The sequence below is a fragment of the Podarcis vaucheri genome (assembly GCF_965113315.1).
Source record: "Podarcis vaucheri genome assembly, chromosome: 15".
NCBI lineage: Eukaryota > Metazoa > Chordata > Lepidosauria > Squamata > Lacertidae > Podarcis > Podarcis vaucheri.
This window is the reverse complement of record NC_138753.1, coordinates 43162451-43184876: the sequence shown is the minus strand read 5'-3', so window position 1 is coordinate 43184876 and position 22426 is coordinate 43162451. Positions and strand designations below refer to the sequence as shown.

At 43.5% G+C, this 22426-nt stretch overlaps 2 long non-coding RNA genes across 3 annotated transcripts; one reads left to right on the top strand and one right to left on the bottom strand.

The window, feature by feature from the left end:
* Positions 1–1869: 1869 nt before the first annotated feature.
* Positions 1870–22353, bottom strand: LOC309519607. The gene is made up of 2 exons (XR_014213868.1): positions 22268–22353; positions 1870–2072 (listed from the first exon to the last, which is right to left on the bottom strand). It is a non-coding gene; the product is annotated as an uncharacterized lncRNA (long non-coding RNA).
* LOC309519601 lies at positions 4166–7446 on the top strand. 2 transcript variants are annotated; one of them, XR_014213860.1, is made up of 4 exons: positions 4196–4774; positions 5068–5093; positions 5313–5429; positions 6040–7446. It is a non-coding gene; the product is annotated as an uncharacterized lncRNA (long non-coding RNA). The 2 variants fall into 2 exon arrangements; XR_014213859.1 differs by having other exon boundaries at positions 4166–4432; positions 5313–7446.
* Positions 22354–22426: the final 73 nt, after the last annotated feature.

Sequence of the window (22426 nt, the reverse complement as noted above, 5' to 3'; positions counted from 1 at the left end):
TGCTGCAGCGAGGCTCCTCACGGGGTCCCTGCCATGAGAGCATATTCACCCAGTGCTTTACTAGTTGCACTGGCTCCCGGTGGAGTATAGGGTCAGGTTTAAGGTGCTGGTTTTGACCTTTAATGCCCTTTGTGGCTTAGGGACTCGTATTTACGGGAAAGCCTATTCTGGTATGCCCTGCAGAAGACCTTAAGGTCCATGAATAATCATAGTTTAGAGGTCCCGGGTCATAAGGAAATCACATTATCCTCCACCAGGGCCAGGGCCTTCTCAGTGATGGCTCCGACCTGGTGGAATGCTCTGTCCCATGAGACCAGGGCCCTGCAGGATTTAACCTCCTTCCGCAGGGCCTGTAAGACAGAGCTATTCCGCCTGGCTTTCAATTTGAACTTAGCCTGATCTTTTATTCCCCTTACTTCCCTCCACCTCCCCTTTTTATGAAGATTACCTGCTCTGGGATTCCACAGCTAATTCTCCCCTGGTCTCCTCGCTGGCCCAAATAGGACTAATTTAGCCAGCTAGCCCTCATGATCATCTAATGTTTATTGGATGGATTTTCCCCCTAAATTGATTTTTGAATTCTGAATTTATTGTTATTCATGTTTTATACTGTATTTTATGCTGTTTCTTGTTGCATCAATTAAGTGTTTAAAATTTGTTGTTAGCCGCCCTGAGCCTGGTTTTTGAACCGGGAAGGGCGGGGTGTAAATAAAATTTTATTTATTATTTATTATTACCTCTGAGGTAGGGGCGGCATGTACCATTTCAACTGCCTGAGGTGAAATGGAAAAGTGCTGCCCCCCCCCCACTCCACTGAAGCCATATGCTGGAATGCTCCCCCCCCCCAAAAAAAAAACACATCACATGAGCAGCAATCCATGAAAACCACAGGAAAATTATGGCACACAACCAGGCAGGTAAAAAGGGTTGCAAACCTCTTTTTTAAAAGTAAGTAATTAACATGGAAATGAACATTAGACTTCTACCAGATTGTATTAGATTTCCAGAAGTGTATTTTACATTATGTGAAACATCAATAAAATGTGAAAATTAACAGGGAAGAAAATGTGAGGAAAAATGGAATAAAGTGCTGTCTGAATATAGTCATTAGGTGGAACTTTTAAAGGTGCAAGTTATGGAGATCATAGAATCATACGAATTGTAGAGCTGGAAGGGATCACGAGGGCATCTAGTCCAATGCCCTGCAATGCAGGATCAAAGTGATCAAATAAGTATGTATATGTTAAATAACTGGGAGTCAGGAACTCTTGTAGATCTTTGGCAAATCACTCAGAGGTCTACTAGTAGATTGTGGTCTACCTTCTGCCCACCCCGGCATAGAGAGACAGGGTGACATTTTTGTTTGGGCTCTGGAAATAGGTTGTTTCCCTGGAGATCTGATTTGAAAGCAGTGGCATGTTTATAGCTGTGAACCTTCCCCTATGTTCAACCTCAATGCTAGTTCCAAGGACTGAAGGGAGAAAGGGCAAGAACACTCCATGGGCCCCTGTTTCCTCAGTGATTCTATACCCTCCATGCTATTATTGCCAGCTGCTTCTCTTCTCCATTTGCTGTGTGCTTTTCAGGCAAAAAAATCAATGAGCAAGCAGTCCGTGGCTCCTGCTTCTACAGCCCTTCCTTCAAACCACCTGGCCAGAGTGAGAGTTGGGTGAACAAGCACATTGCAATGGTGAAAAGGTAGAGCGGGTCCAGGGGGCCCATTCAGTAGACCCCTGAATGGCACATGGGATCACAACAATTGCCCACCCACCCCAGCTGTTGACACAGACCCTGCTCTGCCTGCACATTTGCAAATAAGTGCAACTATTACAAAGCACAGAAAAATGCAGAGAAAATAAGGATCAAATGTGATTGATAAAAGGACTGGACAATCCAGAAAATTTTATGCAGTGTGGCAAAACATTATTACATTAAAAAATCAAACAATATTAGATTATTCTCCATCGCAGGCTAGTCTCCAGGTATGGACCTTTTAAGCAACATTACTGGTAGGAATCTTTCATTTTTTGTAGGTCAATATTGTCATGAGATTTCCTCTTTGATTGGTCTTCCTGTAAAAGACAGACAGACAAATTTAACTCGATTAGCGGGAGAATGCTGGTAGATAAATACCCTTTAACATTTGATGAACATGCTTGAGAATTCCATGTCATGTGTTTTGTGCTCTGTTGTTTTCAAGACAATCTTGGTGCGGCAGAAACTATTTCAAAATGCCATATGAGTGATCTCCGTCCAAAGGAACATACTCTTTTTAATACCATTTTAAATACTGAATTTTAAATTGTAGCCCTGGGACTTACTGGTGAAGTACAGGCAATAAATGTAACAACCACAAAAAGCATGCCTCACCCCTGGAATTCTTGGTATTCAGAGAACTGGGATGAATATAACAATATTTGAGGTTTTTTTCTATTTCCAAACACAGTTCTTTCACTTTTAATGTATGTTGTCAACTGCAGATGTTGAAGCTCATAGGAGAAAATAGTTACTGAATAGTCATGCAAACAAGCTATCATTTCAAGCAAAAACCTTATATGTAGTTAGGATATCAAGCTAGACAAGTCAAGTGTGGTCTTATTTGGAATACTACCAGTCAGCCTCCATTTTCAAATGGGCCAGTGGCTGCTAAAATGTTAAAGGAAAATACCAGTTTACCATCTTCTAACAGATCAGCCTTCTACTCTCTCTCAGTGGCAATGTTTTCCTTGCCCAATGCAAGAAAGAAGTGCACCAAACAAGGCAGATTCCTTTAAAAATGAACGCTGATTAGGAGAGTTTTGAATCTATTGGCAATGGCAAATGGATGAATGACATCATGCATTACACAACTGAGGTGAATAGCAGGATAAAACCATATCCAAAGCAATTTCACATGGTCTCTCACCTCTAACTACTTTCCTGTAAAATAAGTCTAACTTCAGTGATGATTATCTGGAAAGTGCCTTTACACATTGTGCTAAGATTCACTCAGTTTTGCGAGCTACAATAATTATGCAATCATGTCATGGCAGTTAAAGTTAAGACAGAGATAGAACAGAGAAAAGAGCATTTCCGAGTAAGAGTACGTTTCCGAGCACAATTCAAAGTGTTGGTGCTGACCTTTAAAGCCCTAAACGGCCTCGGTCCAGTATACCTGAAGGAGCGTCTCCACCCCCATCATTCTGCCCGGACGCTGAGGTCCAGCGCCGAGGGCCTTCTGGCGGTTCCCTCATTGCGAGAAGCAAAGCTACAGGGAACCAGGCAGAGGGCCTTCTCGGTAGTGGCGCCCGCCCTGTGGAACACCCTTCCAGCAGATGTCAAGGCGATAAACAACTACCTGACATTCAGGAGACATCTTAAGGCAGCCCTGTTCAGGGAAGTTTTTAACGTGTGATATTTTATTGTATTTTTGGTTTTTATGGAAGCCGCCCAGAGTGGCTGGGGAGGCCCAGCCAGATGGGCGGGGTATAAATAATAAATTATTATTATTATTATTATAACTTTAAACTTCACAAGGCATTCTTAAGCATCAAACACTGAGGTTTTTAATCGTCATAGTGAAATGAATTTTCTTCTGTAATTAGTGGAGCTGCACATCTACGGTATTTCAGTCACTCCAAACCCTTCCCATCCACCAACCAGGTATTATATTTCAACACAGCAATTTTCAATGGAAAGATGGCCAGTATGCTAAAAACAAGAGCAATGATTTAAAATTACTCCCCACTTTCTTTCTTTGTAATCCATTTTTTTTAAAAAAAAACAACAACAAGCACCCAGTCTTCATTCATTCTATCATAGAATGTTGTGTATACACAGCATAAATATCAGGAGTGAGAAGCAACTGCTGTCCTTTCCAGCTGTGCCCCAGATTGCATATAATTCAGTGGGGGCCACTGAGATCCAAGCCAGCCCCTCTTCCCATAGTCTTTCCCTTATTTTCATGTACAGGTCATGTTCCTGTAGTTTGTAATCCATGAGATTTGGGTGGATTACAAATTCAATTCCCTTGTATTTCCAGAATGTATTAATTTGGAAAGAAAATACTCCTTCCCCATCAAAACCCTGAAGTGACCCCATGTAAAAAATAAAGACATTTGCACCCACTGTATTAATGCTCCAAGGGACTTTTTATGTGTGGTTATGACCTACTGGTGGCGGAAGGAGCGAGCTGCATTCTGGTGAGTGAGCCTGTCCTGGGCTGTGATGCTGGTTTTAGCCCTCTCACTGGTCGGAGCTGAAGGAGCTAATGGGCAGAGGGATTAGGAGAGGGAGGCTGGGGAAGATGAAACAGGTTTGAAAAGGCAACTGAAACCAGTTTAGGTTAGATTACTTTTCAAAACCATTGGGATTTTTTTTTATTTTTTTAGAGTAAATGAAGGGGTTTTACTCTGCTGAAATTCATTGTTTACAACTTTAAAAAGGGACACAGGTAATTTTCATCTGTGATCTCTGCTGTGGTTGATTTCAAATACTGCGTGAATATATGTTAGTCAGGTTTTTCTCCCTAAAAAGTGTTAGGAGAAGCTTTAAATTTTAAACTAAAAGGAAACTGAAGAAAAATAGAAGATCAAAAAAGACTTAATCCTAATAACACAGGGACAGTAAATTGTAGACTGATGATGGACTTTGAGAATGTCCCCCCAAAAGAGTTTAGCCAAGCAAAATTTAAACTGAAAACTGAGAAAAATACCAAGATGGAGATTTTAAAGAGAACCAGGAAAATTAAAAATCCTGGACTGGAAAAGCCAAGAGAAAATAAAGATAAATGAAGGTATGTGAAGGGGGGAATCAAGTTTTATTTACCTTTCAAACTAATGAGTATTTGGATGAAAAGAAGGCGCACATCAAAGGGTACATGGATAGGAAGTCTGCTTAAAGCAGTGGGAGAATGAGTAGGGAAAATAGAAGGCTTTTCTTTTAAAAGCCAGTGAGACAAGTCGTTTCATGAATGAAAAGTTTGAATTTTTGGTTGTTGAAGCTAGAAATGTGCATGTGGAGGAAAAAAAAGAGCAAAGAAGACAGGGAGAGGACAAAACCGTTCCTTCTGATTTCACGTTTGCTCAGGTTGCCTTGGAAGGAGAGAAAGACAGGTAAGTTAAAAACTTGCTGAAAAGGCCAATAAAGCATTTTGAGGATGAACCTGCTGATGGTGACTGGAGAGTGACTGCTCAGGGACATGGCAAGTCCAGGATCCCGTGGGAAAGTGCTTTCTCTGAGGGAAGTTCCTGAGAGTGGCTAGAGTGGTGGATTAGGACCTGGGAGTCTAGAGTTCAAATCCTCCCTCTGCCATGAAGCTCTCTATCTCTCAGCCTCAAAGGGTTCTTGTGAGGATCAAATGAGGAAGCAGACGAGAACATCAACTCCACTAAGCCTTTCCAGCAGAACCTGCAAGATTACAAAAAGATATGGGAAATGGAGCTCAAATGGTAACTATGGAACAGGCCAGGCAAAATTATCCCTGATGTGTAATGTGACTCTCTATGGGAATAACCAAGGATTTTGGATTTTACTTTATTTTTGCTAAGCATCTTCTAGGAACAGCTACTTAGCACATAGCTCAGACAACACAAAGCGTTTATACAAAAAAACTTGGATCCTCTAGCACTGAAGGTAATATATTTAAAATACCAATTTAAAAAGCAAATCTAGCAGCCAGCGTCCTTTGGAAACTAGCGCTGCAGTTGAAGGAAGGTAACTTTTAAATGCTCTTGATTTGTCAGAAGTGGCGACAAGTGCAAACACCTAACAAGTAAACTTGAAACGCTACATCATAATTAAAGTAACAACACAGTTGCATGTATTCTGACTGAAGGGCTTCTAGGTGAGTATCTCGTGCTTGGCTGGAGAGAAAATCTCTTTTCCACCTGCAATTCTTGTGCTAAGACACTTTAAAGTCTTAAGGTTTTATTTACCTTACAAACTAATTAGTCTTTGGATGAAGACTACTCAGTGATCTGCAATGCTTTTGTACTGGTCTCTCCTTTCTGTATATTCCCATCTTAAAATGGAGCCTTGAACTCTGGAATATGTCTCCAGTGTGTCTTGCAAGTGGAGGATTCCAGTGGAGGGAGAACGAATGCTTGAGAAGCGTTGTAGTGAGTAGAGCTGTACTGAAAGGACTGGCCTTTCCAGCAGCAATGACAAGATTACATAATCAATGGGAAACGGACGTCAAAAGGGCAGGCAAAACTATCACTGGTACGTAATGTGGCTGTGGTAGTAATACCTCTAAAATCATGGCCTATGATTTCACTGACAAATGTGTTAAGGGGGTGGATTATGCTGTATCCCTCACCACTCCATGTGCATCCCTCCCGAAGTGGCGCACTCGGTGGAAGAGGACGACCATCCCAGATTGGAGGAGTGTACCGTTCTTCGGTCAAGGGTGTAAGATACCTGCGCTCCCCTGCTATTGTGTTCCATCTGCAACTCTTTGTGCTAAGACTCTTTCAGGTTGCGGTGACTGAGTCGTCAGAAGAGGCCCTATTCCGTGTCACCACAGTGAGAGTCACCTGCAGGTAGGAGAAGACTTCTTCTTTTGCTCCAGCTCCTCCTTTCTTCAGGCTTCCCAGAGCTCACTGGACCTGAAACAAATATGTTCAGTTGACGAGAAAGATGCAGTATCAATAAGAGCTCTTGATACTTCAAGAAAAACCCTGCAGTGAGAGTCACCAGCATTGGGACAGTGCTGCTTTAGTCGAAATGGTATTCCATGATTGACATACATTTAGGTGAGTATCCCTTCCTTGGCTAGGGAGGAAATCTGTGTACTGTGTTCTGTATGAAACTCTTTGTGCTGTGGCTCTTTCAGGTTGCAGTGACTGAGTCGTCAGAAGTGGAAGCCTTTTGCAGCAGATTTCTTCGTAACTCTTAAGTTTGTTTTTCCCTGAGAGAACATTCTATTTTGTATGACTCAGTAGGGTAGAAATCATTTTTTAAATGTGCATACATATACAGCATTTGCAAATTAGTCTCCTCCTTTTTATTTTTTTAAAGCCATGTGTCAGTGGTCACTATAAGCAAAGAGGCCAATTTCTGCAATTTGGACACTGAGGGGAGGTCAGAGGGAGAAGATGGAGAGGAGGATCTGAAGGGCCAACAAAGTTTCGTGAGCAGGAAGAACTTGTGAAAGGGAGCAGTTCAGACTCCAAGGCTGAAGCAGAGGAGGGGCGACAAGAGACTGCTGAGGAATCCAGGGAGTCTCCCTCTCCTGCTGTAACAAGCTCCCCTCCAGCCTTGTCTCCAAGAACACACAGAATAATGAGAGTGGAACAGAGGCCAAAGATGCTCAGAAGCTGTTTGAGACTGCTGGGGAGAGGAGGAGCCCTAGAAGGCAGGGACCGTCAGTCCTGACAACTGCTGCACAGGGGCAAGACCTACTGGGAAGTGTCGCTGAGTTGTATGTTCATTTCCTTGAATAAAAAGTTGACTGAGCACTGGAAACAGATCCAAAAAGAATACAAAAAAATTTCCTTAAATTCTATGAGGAGCTATACAAGAAAGGAGAAGAGGACCCAGCCCAAATAGAAAAATACCTAGAGAGTTGTACAGGGAAGACCGTCACAGAAGAAGAAAGAGCTCAACTAAATAGACCCATAAGCATGGAAGAGACTGAGAATGCAATAAAAAAAATGAAACTGGGGAAAGCACCAGGCCCTGACGGTTTATCGGCCAAATACTATAAAGTCCTGGGAGGCCAACTGGCACAAGTACTCTGTGATACCATGAACAACATCTTAAGAGGAGGGAGAATACCCGAGTCCTGGAGGGAAGCCATTATAACATTAATCCCCAAACCAGACACCGATAAACTGAATATGAAAAATTACAGGCCAATTTCGTTATTAAACAACGATTACAAAATATATGCTGACATCATGGCGAGCAGATTGAAAAAATGTTTAACAAATTTAATTCACAAAGATCAAGTGGGTTTCCTCCCAAACAGATTTATGAAAGATAATGTGAGACACGTTATAAATATAATTGAATATTTAGAGATTAATAATAATATTCCAGCGTCCCTGATTTTCATAGATGCAGAAAAGGCATTCGATAACGTCTCTTGGCAGTTTCTATTAAAATCTATAGAAAAAGTAGGGATTGAGGGTGAATTCTTGAAAGGAATACAGGCAATATATTCAAACCAACAAGCTAAATTGGTAATAAACAACAATCTCACGAATAAATTTAAAATAGAGAAAGGAACAAGGCAGGGATGTCCCCTCTCCCCGCCCTTATTCATTTTGGTTCTAGAAGTCCTAACGAATAAAATAAGGTCAAGATCAGAGATTAAAGGAATTAAAATAGGATTTAAAGAATATAAGTTAAAAGCATATGCAGACGATCTGATGTTATCCCTAGAAGAGCCGGAAGAAAGCATTGGCAAAGCATTAGAATTAATGGAAGAATATGGGAAATTATCGGGCTTCAAGTTGAACAAAACTAAAACAAAGATGTTGACGAAGAATTTGAGAAATGACGTGAAGGAAAGATTAGAGAGACAATACGAAATTAAAGTAGCTAAAAGAATAAAATATCTGGGAATTTGGCTCACTCCCAAAAATATAAACCTAATTGAAGACAACTATACGCCAACCTGGAATAAAGTGAAAAAAGACCTAGACGTTTGGAATAGGGTGAACCTTTCATGGCTGGGCAGGATGGAAGCAATAAAAATGAATATACTCCCTAAGATGCTGTTCTTATTTCAAAATATACCTATCATCAGAGGGCTCAAAATATTCAAGGGCTGGCAGAAAGCTCTGTCGAGATTCATATGGCAGGGAAGAAGACCAAGGATCAGATTTAAGCTTCTCACGGACCGAAAGGAGAGAGGAGGACTGGCAGTACCTAATTTAAGATTATATTATGAAGCGGCTTGCCTCTGCTGGGTTAAAGATTGGATAACCTTAGAGAATACTGACCTATTAGACCTAGAAGGAGCCGATAACAGGTTTGGCTGGCACGCCTACCTCTGGGCAAACAAAGAAAAAATACACAAAGGGTTTTCGAATCACATCATCAGAGGCCCCTTATATGAAGTCTGGAGAAAAAATAAGAAATTGTTAGAACTAAGAACACCCTGGTGGTTATCCCCAACAAATATTGTTTCAATTAAAAAGAAAAACTTGGAGGAGAAAAAATTGACATATGAAGAGCTACTGGTAAGATCCCAAGATAGTTGGAGATTAAGATCATACGAAGAGTTGAAGGAGAAGCTGGCGGGTTGGCTACAATACCATCAGATCAATGCGAAATGGACAGAAGATAAAAAAATAGGAATGAACGAAAAGAAGTCTAAATTCCAGATTGAAATAATTGAAAGCAAATCAAAGATCTTATCTAAGATGTATAATATACTACTGGAATGGGACACCAAAGATGAAGTAATTAAGGAAGTTATGGTCAAGTGGGCGACAGATCTGGGGCATAATATAGAATATGAAAAATGGTCAAAACTGTGGAATGAGGGTTTAAAATTCACAGCAAGCGCTGCAATTAGAGAAAACTTAGGAAAGATGATATATAGATGGTACCTGACACCAGAAAAATTAAGTAGGATGTACAAAACTGAAAACAAGGCCTGCTGGAAATGTAAAACAAAGGAAGGCAATTTTATACACATGTGGTGGACATGTGAGGAAATAAAAAAATTTTGGAGTCAGATATATGACGAGTTAAAAAAGATATTCAGATACACATTCCCCAAAAACCCAGAGGCCTTCTTATTAGGGATGGTAGGGAAAGAAATTCAAGAAAAAGATAAAACTCTGTTCCAATACTCAACAGCAGCGGCCAGAATGTTAATCGCTCAAAATTGGAAAAGTACAAATCCCCCAACGGTGAGAGATTGGCAATTAAAATTATATGACTTCATTGAATTGGCAAAAATGACGCAAAGAATTAGAAATCAAAAAAATACAAAGTTAAAAGAAGATTGGGATAAATTTATGCTTTATTTTGAGAATAATTTTAAGAACTTACCAAATACAGCAGGTCTGTTATGAAACTTCCGATGTATAAACCAGAAATATACACCAGCGGTAAAAATGAAATTATTAAAAGCAAATACCCGAAGGCAGTAGGGAAGGTGGTCAACTTTTATTTTTATATGCTATAACCTTCTTTGTCCTCTTTTTGTCTTTTTCTTGTCTGCGTTTTTTCTTTTGTTTTTTCATACCTTTTTCTTATTCAGCACTTCAGTATTCAAGTGCTGTTTTATTTTGATAAATGTATCTGTTTTTTCTTTTTGTATGCATAAAAGGAACTTAATAAAAAGTATTTAAAAAAAAAATCTTGGCATATCGCAGAGATGGCAAAATGGATGGTACTGTTCAAAGATACAAATTTAGAATATTTTAAGGAAGTCTGGAAACCCTTTCTAGTCTAAGTAAAGGTTATTATTTCCCCTATGTGAAGATCACAGTGGATCGATCATCAGTGGATGATCATAGACATATCTCAGCCTGACTTAACTTCACAAGGCTGCTGGGGTGAGGTAGAATGTGAGCTCCTTGGAGGAAGGGCACGATAAAAGCAAAACGTAAACCGTGGTCTCTAATTGTTAACTGCCATCTTTTCTTCCTCCACAAGGAAGTGGGAATAGAACCAAGAGAACTCAAGAAGCTTGGGTTAGGCAGTGCAGAGAGGGACAAGGAAACGAGGCCATTGTCTCACTGCAGTAGTGATCCCAGGGTGCTCCCATTTGTTTCAGTAGTAATAATATAGTAATAATAATAATAATAATAATAATAATAATAATAATTAATTTATTTATACCCCGCCCATCTGGCTGAGTTTCCCCAGCCACTCTGGGCGGCTCCCAATCAGTGTTAAAAACAGTACAGTGTTACATATTAAAAACTTCCTTGAACCTTAAGATGTCTTCTGAATGTCAGGTAATTATTTATCTTTTTGACATCTGATGGGAGGGCGTTCCACAGGGCGGGCGCCACTACCAAGAAGGCCCTCTGTCTGGTTCCCTGTAGCCTCACTTCTCGCAATGAGGGAACCACCAGAAGGCCCTCGGCGCTGGATCTCAGTGTCCGGGCTGAACGATGGGGGTGGAGACGCTCCTTCAGGTATACAGTAGTGTTGGTGTCGGGAACATTTGGGCTGCCAGATGTTGCTGAACTTTCAGTCGCCATCATCACTGGGCACTGCACATACTGGGGCTGATGGGAGCTGTACTTCAGCAACACCAAGCAGACTAAGGCAGGAGATGTTTAGGATCAGAGTTTTCCTTCTCTTAGATGGGCTATCTTCCTAGGTGGATGAGCCCCACCTGCCCCTCACTTCCCTCTACAGCACATGCAGAAACCGCCTTTTTGATGGTTGGACCCACTCTCGGTCTCGTCTGCTCAATCAGCCAGCCAGAGCCTATCTTCGGATGCAGGGGAAGTCTCTAACTAATGGAGGGTTTGAGACCCAGGGTTTGGTTTAGCCAGCCAGTCAAAGCGTTCCTGGGGTGTGGTCTCTGTCACATGCTGGCAGCTTCTAGGAGCCACAGGTGAGAGGCAAAAGGTGGACAAAATACCCCAGAAGAAGCACAATGTGTTCCCCACTAGAGGGACAACCCAGTGGTGTAGCAAGGTCAAGTGGTACCCAGCGTGGAAAATTCTTGTCACACAAACACACAGACTGAATTTTATTTTTTGCCTGCAAAAATGGTTTGACTTTATTTCTTATTTTCTTACAAAGGAATGTGGATTCTGGGCCTCTGATAACAAGTAGATGACTGTGGACAGATACTTAAATCTACAGGCTGGATTGTGTTTTGGCTTGTATTATTTTATTTATATTTATTGTTTATTAAAACCTTCAAAGTGGTTTACCAAAACAAAAAACCAAAAAACACCACAGCAGTAAAATCAAGAAAAATTAGCAACCCTAATTTAAAACATATAAAAGCTAAAATGTTAAAACAGATTAAATTTACTTCAACTTCCTAAGCGTCTGGGTATGCTTGCCGAAAGAAGAATGCTTTTAGCAGGTGCCCAAAAAGCCTCTAGCAAAGGCACGTGCTTTGTTGCAATAGGCGGGGAGTTCCAAAGTGCAGGTGCTGTCGCAGTAAACAATGCAATACAGAGATTATGTGGAACCTGTAATAGTGCTTGAAACTACTGAAGGGGAGGTTTTATTTATTGTGATTTCACCGTGCTCTGTATTATCTGAAAAGGAAAACATTTATTTAAAAAGCAGGACTGCACAGCAGCAATCTAGTCTCATCATGATCAGCGGGACTCATTCCTGAGCCGACGGTGCATTAGATGGGCTGCAATCGTTTGCACCCCTTGCATCCAACTTGTACCTAAACCTCTGCACAAGCCTGCACCAGAGAATTGTAGAGGAGGAGGGGACCCCTGAGGGTCATCTAGCCAAACCCCTGGGGTAATGCAGGAATCTCAACTAGACCATCCCTGACCGATGGCCATCCGTCTTCTGTTTCCCCCCTCAGCCAGGACACCCAACAACGGAGACTGGAGGTGGGGGGAAAGATACTTTTTGACAATGGGACAGATTTGTCAGGTGTGTGCAGGAACAGCATGAAGACTTTACACAGAGAGGAACCCCACAGGGGTTTCCCCGCATGTAACATAACAGGCAGGGAGCCAGATCAGATAGAGGGAAAGACATTGGGGGAGGGGAGGGGGAAAGAGTGCCAAAGTCTGCCCATTTGATCCTCTTTGGGATGGGGGCACTAGGGCTCTGGGACCACCCTCCCCAAAATATTTACTTGTCTTCAATGTCTTGTTACCACTGTTACTTTATAGAACAGATCCTTTTTAAATTAAACACTTTCTCTAAAATTAAAATGGCAGAAGTAATCAGCAGCATAGATATCAAAGGAAAGGCAAGAGAATAGTCCCTAATAGATACAAGGGAGACCCAGATACACTGCAAGCACACAGAAGTCAATAACCCAAAAGTGGCTTCTAAGTGGGGGGGGGGTTGGCTGAGGACAGGGTTGGACGGAAACATGTGGAGCTTTGCAGAGGTGAGACTGAAAGGGTTTGTCAGAGGGAAACTCACTTTCTCTTTTTAAGCACTGGCCCAAATCCCTTCCGTATTTGCAGCACCACCCCTGAAGTGACCCTTTAAATCCACTTGATAGTCCAGCTGCAGGCGCTCGTCTTCCAGGCACACCCACTGATCCTGCTTCCTTCCTCTCCCCTTCCCGCCCCCTCCGTTGTTTCCTCACCTGCCTCCTTCCCGTCCTCTCCCCTACCTGCCTGCCTGCCTCCTCCAGCCAGGAGTGTGCTCCCAACTTCCCAAGCCTGTGGCGAATGTCACTCCCCCCCTTAGGATGACACCCGGGGCAGACTGCCCCCACTGCCCCCACCTTGCTCTGCCACTGCTTGGAGATGCTGGGGGTTGAACCTGGGATCTTCTGCATGCCTGGCAGGTGTTCTGCCATTGAGCTATGGCCCTTCCCCAGCCCTTCAGCCCTTGGCAATCCTCTCATCTCCAGGCTGTGGATGGGCTCTGTCTTTTCTGCCCCAGCAGAAAGAGAGATTCAGTTCTGCAGCATCATTGCCAAGTGGCAGACAGTTAGTCCTCTCTCCACAAATCAATTAGACACATCCCCGGGAAGTGCAATTAACCCAGATAACAAATGAGACTCGAAGCAGCAAATGTTTCCTCTTCCCTGTGTCTTCCTTGCAGAAACACTATCTTTCTACAGGGATCTGCACTCCAGTTTTTATCTCTCTGGCAAAGGCAAGTCGATAAAAGGAAAAGTCAAGTGCTCCAAGGAAGACACAGATTTGTGGGTGGCTGGGTGGGGGTCACATTACCTACTGAATAATGAATATAGCAGAGCAAAGCAAACAAAAAAGTTTGGGACTGAATGTTTCATTGATCACTTGAGTAGCATATGCTGCTTAAATTATCTGTCGCCACCTCCTGTCAAATCTGGCAAGTTGAGTACAAAAAAAGAAGAAGGCTGTGCTGAAATTAGAGTTGAGACCAATTTGGGGAAAGAAGGGGGTTTCCCAAGCAAATTCAGATTTGCTCAGAAAATTTCACACCTACCCACCCAATGTTATATATTTGTTAGAGATGGGCATGCTTTCCAAGGCTTCACTTGAATTGTCTTGGAAATTACACAATTTCCCCAAGGAGGGGTGGATAAAGACATAATACAATTTTTCACAGAATCAGCCAGTCCAAAGGGCTCTCCCTGGCTGCTTCCTTGACCCATGACACTCCCCCTTAGCAACACAGGAAGCTGCCTTATACTGAGCAAAATCATTGATATATCCAGGTCAGTATTGTCCACAATGGGGGTGCCTTTTGCGTGGTGGCATGCAGCCTCCCGGATCCCATTGTGGCCCCTGGTAGTTTGGGCTGGCTTCAACCTCCCCAGGCTGGATACCTGGAGGTCACCACCTACCTCTGCCAATCGCCCAATCCCGCCTGGGGAGGCGTTGCCAGGGGTAAGGGGAGGGACTGTCCTGCCCATACAACAGAAGATGAATCTTACCTGTGAAGTGGCAGTTGGCTCCAGAGCTTCTCCCACCCTCCCCTCCCTCCACAGGTACGCAGGTGCTGCTATGTCAGGGTTGCTGTTGAAGGGCTGGAAAGGAATTTTCCTGCATTTCCAGGTTTTGCCTTTCCCATGGCAAAATGTCACAACTTTGGAGGTTTCAGGCCTTGGGCAGAATCCTTTAGTCCAGTGTTTCCCAACCGGTGTTCCGCGGCACACTACTGTGCCGTGAGACATTGGCTGGTGTGCCGTGGGAGGGAGGCGGGCGAGTCGGGCGGTGTGAGGCGGCGGCGGCGAGGATCCGCGTCGAGCCGGGGGCGGCTCCGCGGTGGTGGTGCCGAGCGGTGGGGCAGCGCGTGCAAAAGGGAGGAGCGCGAGACAGCGGAGGAGGAGGAGGCCGGCATGTCCGGGCAGCAGCAGCAACAACAGCAGCAGCAACTCCCGGCGACGGCTCCTCAAGCCCCGCCACCGCCCCCTCCTCCGCCCGCTATCGCCGCCACCACCACAACAGCCGCCGCCGCCCCAGTTGCCGCCGTCCCTCAGTCCCTCGCTCTGCTGCCTCCTAAGTTTTCCAAGCATAGTGCAACCCAGGTGAGGGGTGTTGCTTTTCCAGGAGCCCCCTGAAACTGAGATGAGGAACTTAGAGGCAAGACCCAGAGCTGACAGTGATGCTTTGCCCAGGCACTGAGGGGCCATGTCCATTGTTGTCCAAGAGATGAAAGAGACATAAGCAGTAGGGCCTTGCTCTTAAGCTTTTCTATGCTGATCTCTTTAGGATTGTGCTCTCTTGTGCTGTTTCGTGCCTTGATATGCTTTGTAGAAGGCAGTTCTAGGAACTGGACTTCCTAAAGGCCAGCTTTGCTGACATCCAATGAGTTGGGATTGGACACACTGGTGGGACCATGGCACTCCAGCTGGAGTGCTTAGCTTTGCCCTCTTAGAACCATAGAATCATAGAACTGCAGAGTTGGAAAGGATCCCTAGGGTCATCTACTCCAATTCCCTAAAATGCCAGAATTTCATCACACAGTCCCCCATCCAATTTGAAACCATACCTGAACCTGCTTAGCTTTGCAAATGTGCTAGCAGTACTATTGCTGCACCATAGTCTTTATGTTTATTGCTGCATTAGTATATATGCATATCTGATAATGGTATATCTGATAATTAGGCTGTACTTAGGCTGTCTTTAGGCTTATTGTGCAACTTATGCTTTAATATGCTTTGTCCAGACTCATTCCATGTTTTATGCTCAGAAACAAACTAGCTATGTGTGCTGTACACTGATTCTTGCTGTACATGAATATCAGTCAATCTTTGCTACAGTCAAAGATCAGACAGCAAAATTAACAACACCAACATACGCTTCATCAGCATCAAGAGGTGGACTTAATTGGAAATTCCCTATAAACGTATTTACATTAAAAGTAACACTCCTTCAAATAAATTCTGTGTTGTACATGAATAACACCTGCAGCCTTCATCCAAAAGTGTGCTCAATACCTCCATATCATAAAAATAAAAAATCACATACAAGGGAACAGGTCTATAGAGCAACCACAAGAAAGTGCTGAAAGACACGTGACTGTCACAACAGTGTATTGAGAATGTGAAGAAGTTTACAACAAAATAGACAAAATGTGCAAAGGACACATTTCGTCAAGTCTTACAAAAAACCACATAGCAAAAAAATAATTTAGAGGGTCCCTATGATTTTGGACCCTTGCAGTGGTTATTATCCTCTTGGAATCGAGTAACTTTTCTGGAGGGATAAACATTCCCAGAGTCCTCCCTGTTGTGAAAACTGGAATCAGAGCCTTGAAACGTTTGTGAGGTGTTGTCATCTGAACAAGATCTTTGAAACAGGACCTTATCTGGAAGCTGAAACATAAAGAACAGCTGCCCTTTGGCAGAACACTGCCCCATCAAAGAAGTGAGTTGTGCCAGTACAGGATCTTATGGTGCTCCAGCAATAAATTCCAGAGTATTAAATTGGCTTTGTCCAATGGCATAGCACTGGGGAGGGTGAGAACAGTCAAGAAGTGGCAATTCACCTGCAAAATGTCTTCAAATAGCTGAAGGGCTGGCACAGCGAAGATGGCAGGGACTAGGCAGGATTAGATGCAATGGGTAAAAAAATGCAAGGGAACAGATTAGAGCTCTACTTTCAGGAAAGCATCTTGTTGGTAAGAGCTGTTTGACACTGGGAAAGACTGCTTCAGAAAGCAGTGGGCTCCCCTTTGCTGCAGGTATCCTAAGCAGAGGATGGGCAGGGATTTATCAGGGATGCTGTAGTTGTACTAGCACTGGGTGAAGGGTCGGACTAGACGACCTCAAAGGTACTGTCCAATTTTAATATTCTCTTACCACCTGTCTCATGCAGGCAGCTAAACCAGCAGAAGCACAATTTCAGGTGTTTTCAAATGACAGTAAAACTGTCATATTCTAGCCAGAGAATAGCACAAAAATAAATTGCAGTTGCAAGTGATAGGCAGACCCTATTGTGCAGGCACATCCAGCAGGAAGATCACTGCCAGTCTTTAACTCTGTGAGTAGATCGTAGTCTCTTGGGAGTTGGCCACCCCTGCTATTGTGGAACCATAAGAATAATCCTGGAGCCAGGCAGTCTCCCCTCCAGGCAGCAACCAGATCCAGAATGGCTTAGCTTCAGGAAGGTGGCTCCATCACATGCATTCAACAGACATGTGGCATCCTTGGACAGCTGCCAGGCCTCCAGCACACCTGCCCTGGAGCTCCTGCCCTGAGTGGCTAGGTTTAAATTTCCACAATGCCCCTCATTTAGTGTTGCATCAGGGCATTGTGGGGAATTCAGATAGGAGCACAGCTGTGGTGGGTGGTGCATATTGGGACTGGTGGGACAGGCTGAGGGACCAACAGTAAGCAGAGCCAGAGCCAATGACAGGCAGATCCAACTAATTCTAGTCTTCTCTCCTTCCTCCCTGCTGAGATCTACAAGGACAAGACGGATAGGCAGTGGTTGTAAGGAAGAAGGCAAGAAGGTGGGGGGATTGGCCGAGGGTAGATATTCTCATCACCATTTCCACCACCTGCTCCTCCTCTTCATCATGGTTGCTACCAGCTGCTTGCTTACCGGTAGTGGCCACAACAAGCGCTTGTGGTTGAAGCAAGCAGGTCACAAGTGGCTCTTCTCAGTGTCTCTCCCCCCCCACCCCACTGGTGTGTGGGCCCTCAGAAGAGACCCAGCCAAGTCCACCACTGATACCAGCCCAGCCCTTGGGTCAGACTATTTGTCCATTTGGTCAGTACTGTCTGCTCTGACTGGCAGCGACTCTCCAAGTTCTCCGGAAGAGATATTTCACATCACCTGCTGCTGCGTTCTTTTGACTGCAGATGCTTGGGATTTACTTGGGAACTTCTGTATGCAAAGCATAGGTTACTTCTCTGCATAATGTTCTCTTCCTTCCTCTTGCTCAGCTTAAACAAGAAAGTGCCAACAAAAATGGCATTGGTTTTCTACTGCCTCCTCATTAAGAAGTTTTGTTGGTGAAGCAGAATGAAAATTATGCAACCCATTTTCTCTGCCTAGCTGACCTTTTTCAAAGCAAACCTTTATTTTAGAGAGGTGGGAATGGGGTGGGGGATCTGTAGACCTGAACTCCTAGACTCTGCTGCTTGACTCCAGCTCCCATCAGCCCATCCAGCTTTGTCAGGAATGATGGGAGCTTTGGAATGTAAGGGGTTCTTCTGCTTGGAATTGTGTTTTTTGATGGGAAGGGGATCTTCTTAAAAATAAGCTTTAGGGTTAAAAACCTATGAAGGCTATAAGACATGATAAGCAGTTCCAATAAAATAACAGTCATCTTCCAAATATGTGTATTTTGCCTTAAGTAGAAGTTGTGCCAGAACTGCAAGATATACTTGCTGCAATCCCACATGCAGTTAGTTGGGTATATGTGGTCAAATTGAATGCAGAATTGCAGCCACTGATGTTGCAGCTGAACTGGCTTCTTTAAAAGTTTTTGCAAGCAGCCCACCAATTTATTTAACCTTCATATCACCTTCATAAAAATATTTGGAAAGTAATATTGTCCAGCCACCCATTTACGGTCTGGAGTTCATGGTATAAGAGAAATAAATCATTGGAAATGAAAATCTTGCATTTAAAAATATCTGAAATAGATATAGAATTTTTTGCATAAATATACACTCATTTCTCCAGTATGCTATAATTCACTTAATCTGAAGCAACCTTATTGCCTTTAATGACACCACTCTGAAGAATGTGGGTTGGAAATAGCAGCCACAGATCCTTTCAAATAATGACATTATCAGAAGAATTGTATGGGCTATGAAAATAACTGCACTGAAATTATTAGACAAGCAGAGTTTTCAGAATTTAAAAAATTCAATAAATATGCCAAGCTGAGTAAGCATTCATTGTGTTAGATGGACTTACAAGTAATCCATACATCAGGAGGAAGGAAGGAAGGAATAGTTGGTTGTGAAATCAAGCTACAGCTTAGGTACTTTTTTGCAGTGTCATCTTGCATCATAGCATTGGATTGTAGCCAACTAAGTCCTACTCAGAGAAGAACCATTGAAAACCATGAACCTAAGTAACTTATGCCCATTAACTTCAGTGTAAGACAAGTCTGGGATACAACCAACCTCCTTAACAAAGTATAAGATTTTTATTTTATTTTCAAATTGTAACCTATCAGTCAATTGTTTGATATATTGGATATATATGGGGCTTTTTAAAAGATGGAACTCACCGTAACTCAGTTCCAGCAGGTGGGTGCCATTACATATTAGAGAACAAGGGAGGCCTTCATGGTGAGTTCTGGCGGCACCTCTTTTTCTAGAAAAATAGCACTGGAGATGATAGAGATAGATAGATAGATAGATAGATAGATAGATAGATAGATAGATAGATAGACAGGCAGGCAGGCAGGCAGGCAGGCAGGCAGGCAGGCAGGCAGACAGACAGACAGACAAAACATAACCTTAAGCCAGCTTGGCACATATTTCCTCCCTTTGCTCTATTTTTATTTTGCCTTTGCAGAAACTTAAGAGCCTCATTCACAGTCTAGCTAATATGAACTATTTGGATTCATGCCAGTTTAGCCTACCATGATCAAGAACACATCATCAGAAGTTACACTGAAATCCTTGTCACTTACTTCCAAGTAAATTCCACGCAGAAGCCACATTATGTCCCTTCATTCCCTTAAATGGTTTGACATTCTTATAGCCCCTCCCACCACCATGCTCCCAAGCATGCTTATTTAGAAGGAAGGCTACTGACTTCAGGAATGCTTTCCCCTAAATAAGTGTGCAGATGGTTGCAGCTGTCCTGTTCCCCCACCCCACCCCTACCCAGATGTCCTCCTGCATTCAATGGAAATAGGATTGCAAATGTTCACAATGCCTAGTGCTGTGTGCCTTGCAAAAAGTAAATATTGGTTTTGCTGTAAATTGAATTTCTTCTTGTACAACCCAAAGAATTATATCCTGCCCACATGCTGTCTTCCTGCCCCATCCCCCACTAGGACTAGCACTTTAAAAGGCTTTGCTGCGCCATTCAGACATCGATTTCTGCCTCTTCCCAGGGCTAACTAAGCAGATTGCCTTCACCCTTCAGCATTTTGAGAATCTTGGGAAATATCTCAGTATTACGACGATTCAAGCAGCACAGTCCTACCCATCTCTACTCAGGAGTCAGTCCCATTATTTCAATGGGGCTTGTTCCCAAGCATGTTTGCAGTCTTAATATACATAGGATGCAAGCTGTGATAAAAATGGCACCTTTGGGTCACACATGGTCGGAAGAATATTAAAAAGAGTCAGTCTAACAAGCTGTCTGTGCAAATGCAACTCTGCAAACGTCCCAGAGAACCCTGCTTCAGTCTCCTTTCTCCGCTGACTGCAGTGCTGCAGTTCTATGACAACACCATATTAATGAGCCAGCAGCAGCGTGGACTTCCGGATGGCTTTCAAAGTTGATATTCCAACTTTGGGTAATAGTGGCACCATGAATAACCTCTCTTGCACAAACAAGAATGCAAGAATAACCTATCTATCTCCCACAAACACATGCACACAGGACTTAAAACTAGCCAAGCTTAGAATCATTTCGCAGGTGCCTACTTAGAAATCTGCATGTATGTTCTGAACCCTGCAAAGGCAAGAGCTGTAAAACAAGTCTGAATAAGGCTCCACACCTACATGGAAGGAGTTCCATTTCATGAAGTGGGACCTACTTCTGAGGAAAAATCCTTCAGGCATGCCTGTGTTTCATCATTTGCCATGGGATACACACAGAGAAGTCTTCCCTCGGTTTAGAAATGAATTCTCACTCACTTATTCAATTCGTTTTTTTAAAAAAACAATTTTTAAACTGCTTATTTTATTTTATTTTAAAAACACCATGCCACACCAATTCCATTAAGTGTGGAATGATCCAGTTCATGAACAACTTACTCTAGAGTTGTTCCACTAGATTCAGTGGGGCCGTTGTGAAATAAGTGGAGTGTGGGATGAGCACCTGCTGCTGCATAGAAATTGCGAGCTGTGCAGCCCAATTTTATGAATGTCTTCAGTAAAGTAAATCCCACTTAGTTCTGTGGAAACTCACTTTCTTCAGATGTGAAGAGCCTCATAGGTTTCAGAAATGAAACAGGGGAGTTGCCATGTAAGTCTACTGCAGCAAACAATATGTGTATTTTTAATATATAAAATAATAGCTCACTGCGGGTGTGTAATGAATAGAAGGACAGATAGACAGATGGGACAGCTGTTAAGAATGTGACTAAATGCCGATTTTAAAAAGGATAGACTTGGTGAATGCAATATCACTCATACAATGGTTAAAGGCGAGACTGTAAGTTAGCCTTCCCAGCTCTTAACTACTTTAGACATCTCTTCCTTTTAAATCTCTCTTCCCGCCCCAATCAGCCACCGCCCCGGGCTGTCTGACCTTTTCAATGTCAAGCCCTTGATAGGTACTTTAACTACTGATCCTTTGATTACCGCGATTCCTTTTAATGAGGATCTGTCATATTTTAATAGAAAAGTCTTCTTTGTTTTTCAGGAAAGAGAAATTCTTTGTTGGGAAATCGAAAGGGTTAGGAAGGAGCTCTTCCTGCCGCTCTGCATTGCAGATGGGGAATCAGCTCCACGTTTAGATCTTTGCAGAAAAGCGGCAGGACGGCCGAGCTTTGCTATGTCAGAAGCAAAATGCTATGTTTAGAAGCAAAAATTCAGGCACCAAACACACATACACACACACACACACACACGCACACGCCGGTACTGGGGAGGTTTATTCAGCAGCGAAACTCTTCCTCCTTAGGCCGTCCACGGCCCGTTTTTCCCTGCGGCGCTGGCCTTGGTGCTGAAGCCGCCATGACTGACACAGACAAGACACGCGCCCGCGCCTTACCTGAAAACCCACCGCTGCAGATCGCCCCACCCCCACAAACCCAGCGTACGATGCTTGCCTGGATCTCCTAGAAAGGAGATCCAGTAGCCACTCACGCCGCCCCCCTGCCACTGTCACCACCCTGCCCCATGTGGGCCAGGCGGCTAGTTGGGTGACTGCTCCACAGGGGGCCGCTGCAGGAAATGGGGGGGGGACTCGGGAGGAGACGGGGGGGAGGGGAGGATCGGATGAAACAAGAATAAGGAGGTAGAAATGTGGGTGAGGAGCGGGTTACCATGGGGAGGGGAATGTGCACCATTGCACTCCTATATGCACACTTAAGCCCCACTGAACATTGTGAGACTCACCTCGCAGAAAAAGTGCACCAGAACCGTAAGTGAACGTTCAAATTCCGTTCAGAAGGCGCGCAGTGGGGTGTGGAGGGGGGAAGGAGTTTATGAAAGGACAGTCTGGCATTCGGGTGCCTCTTTCCAGGGGAGAATCTGAAGGAAAGGGTGTGGTTTACT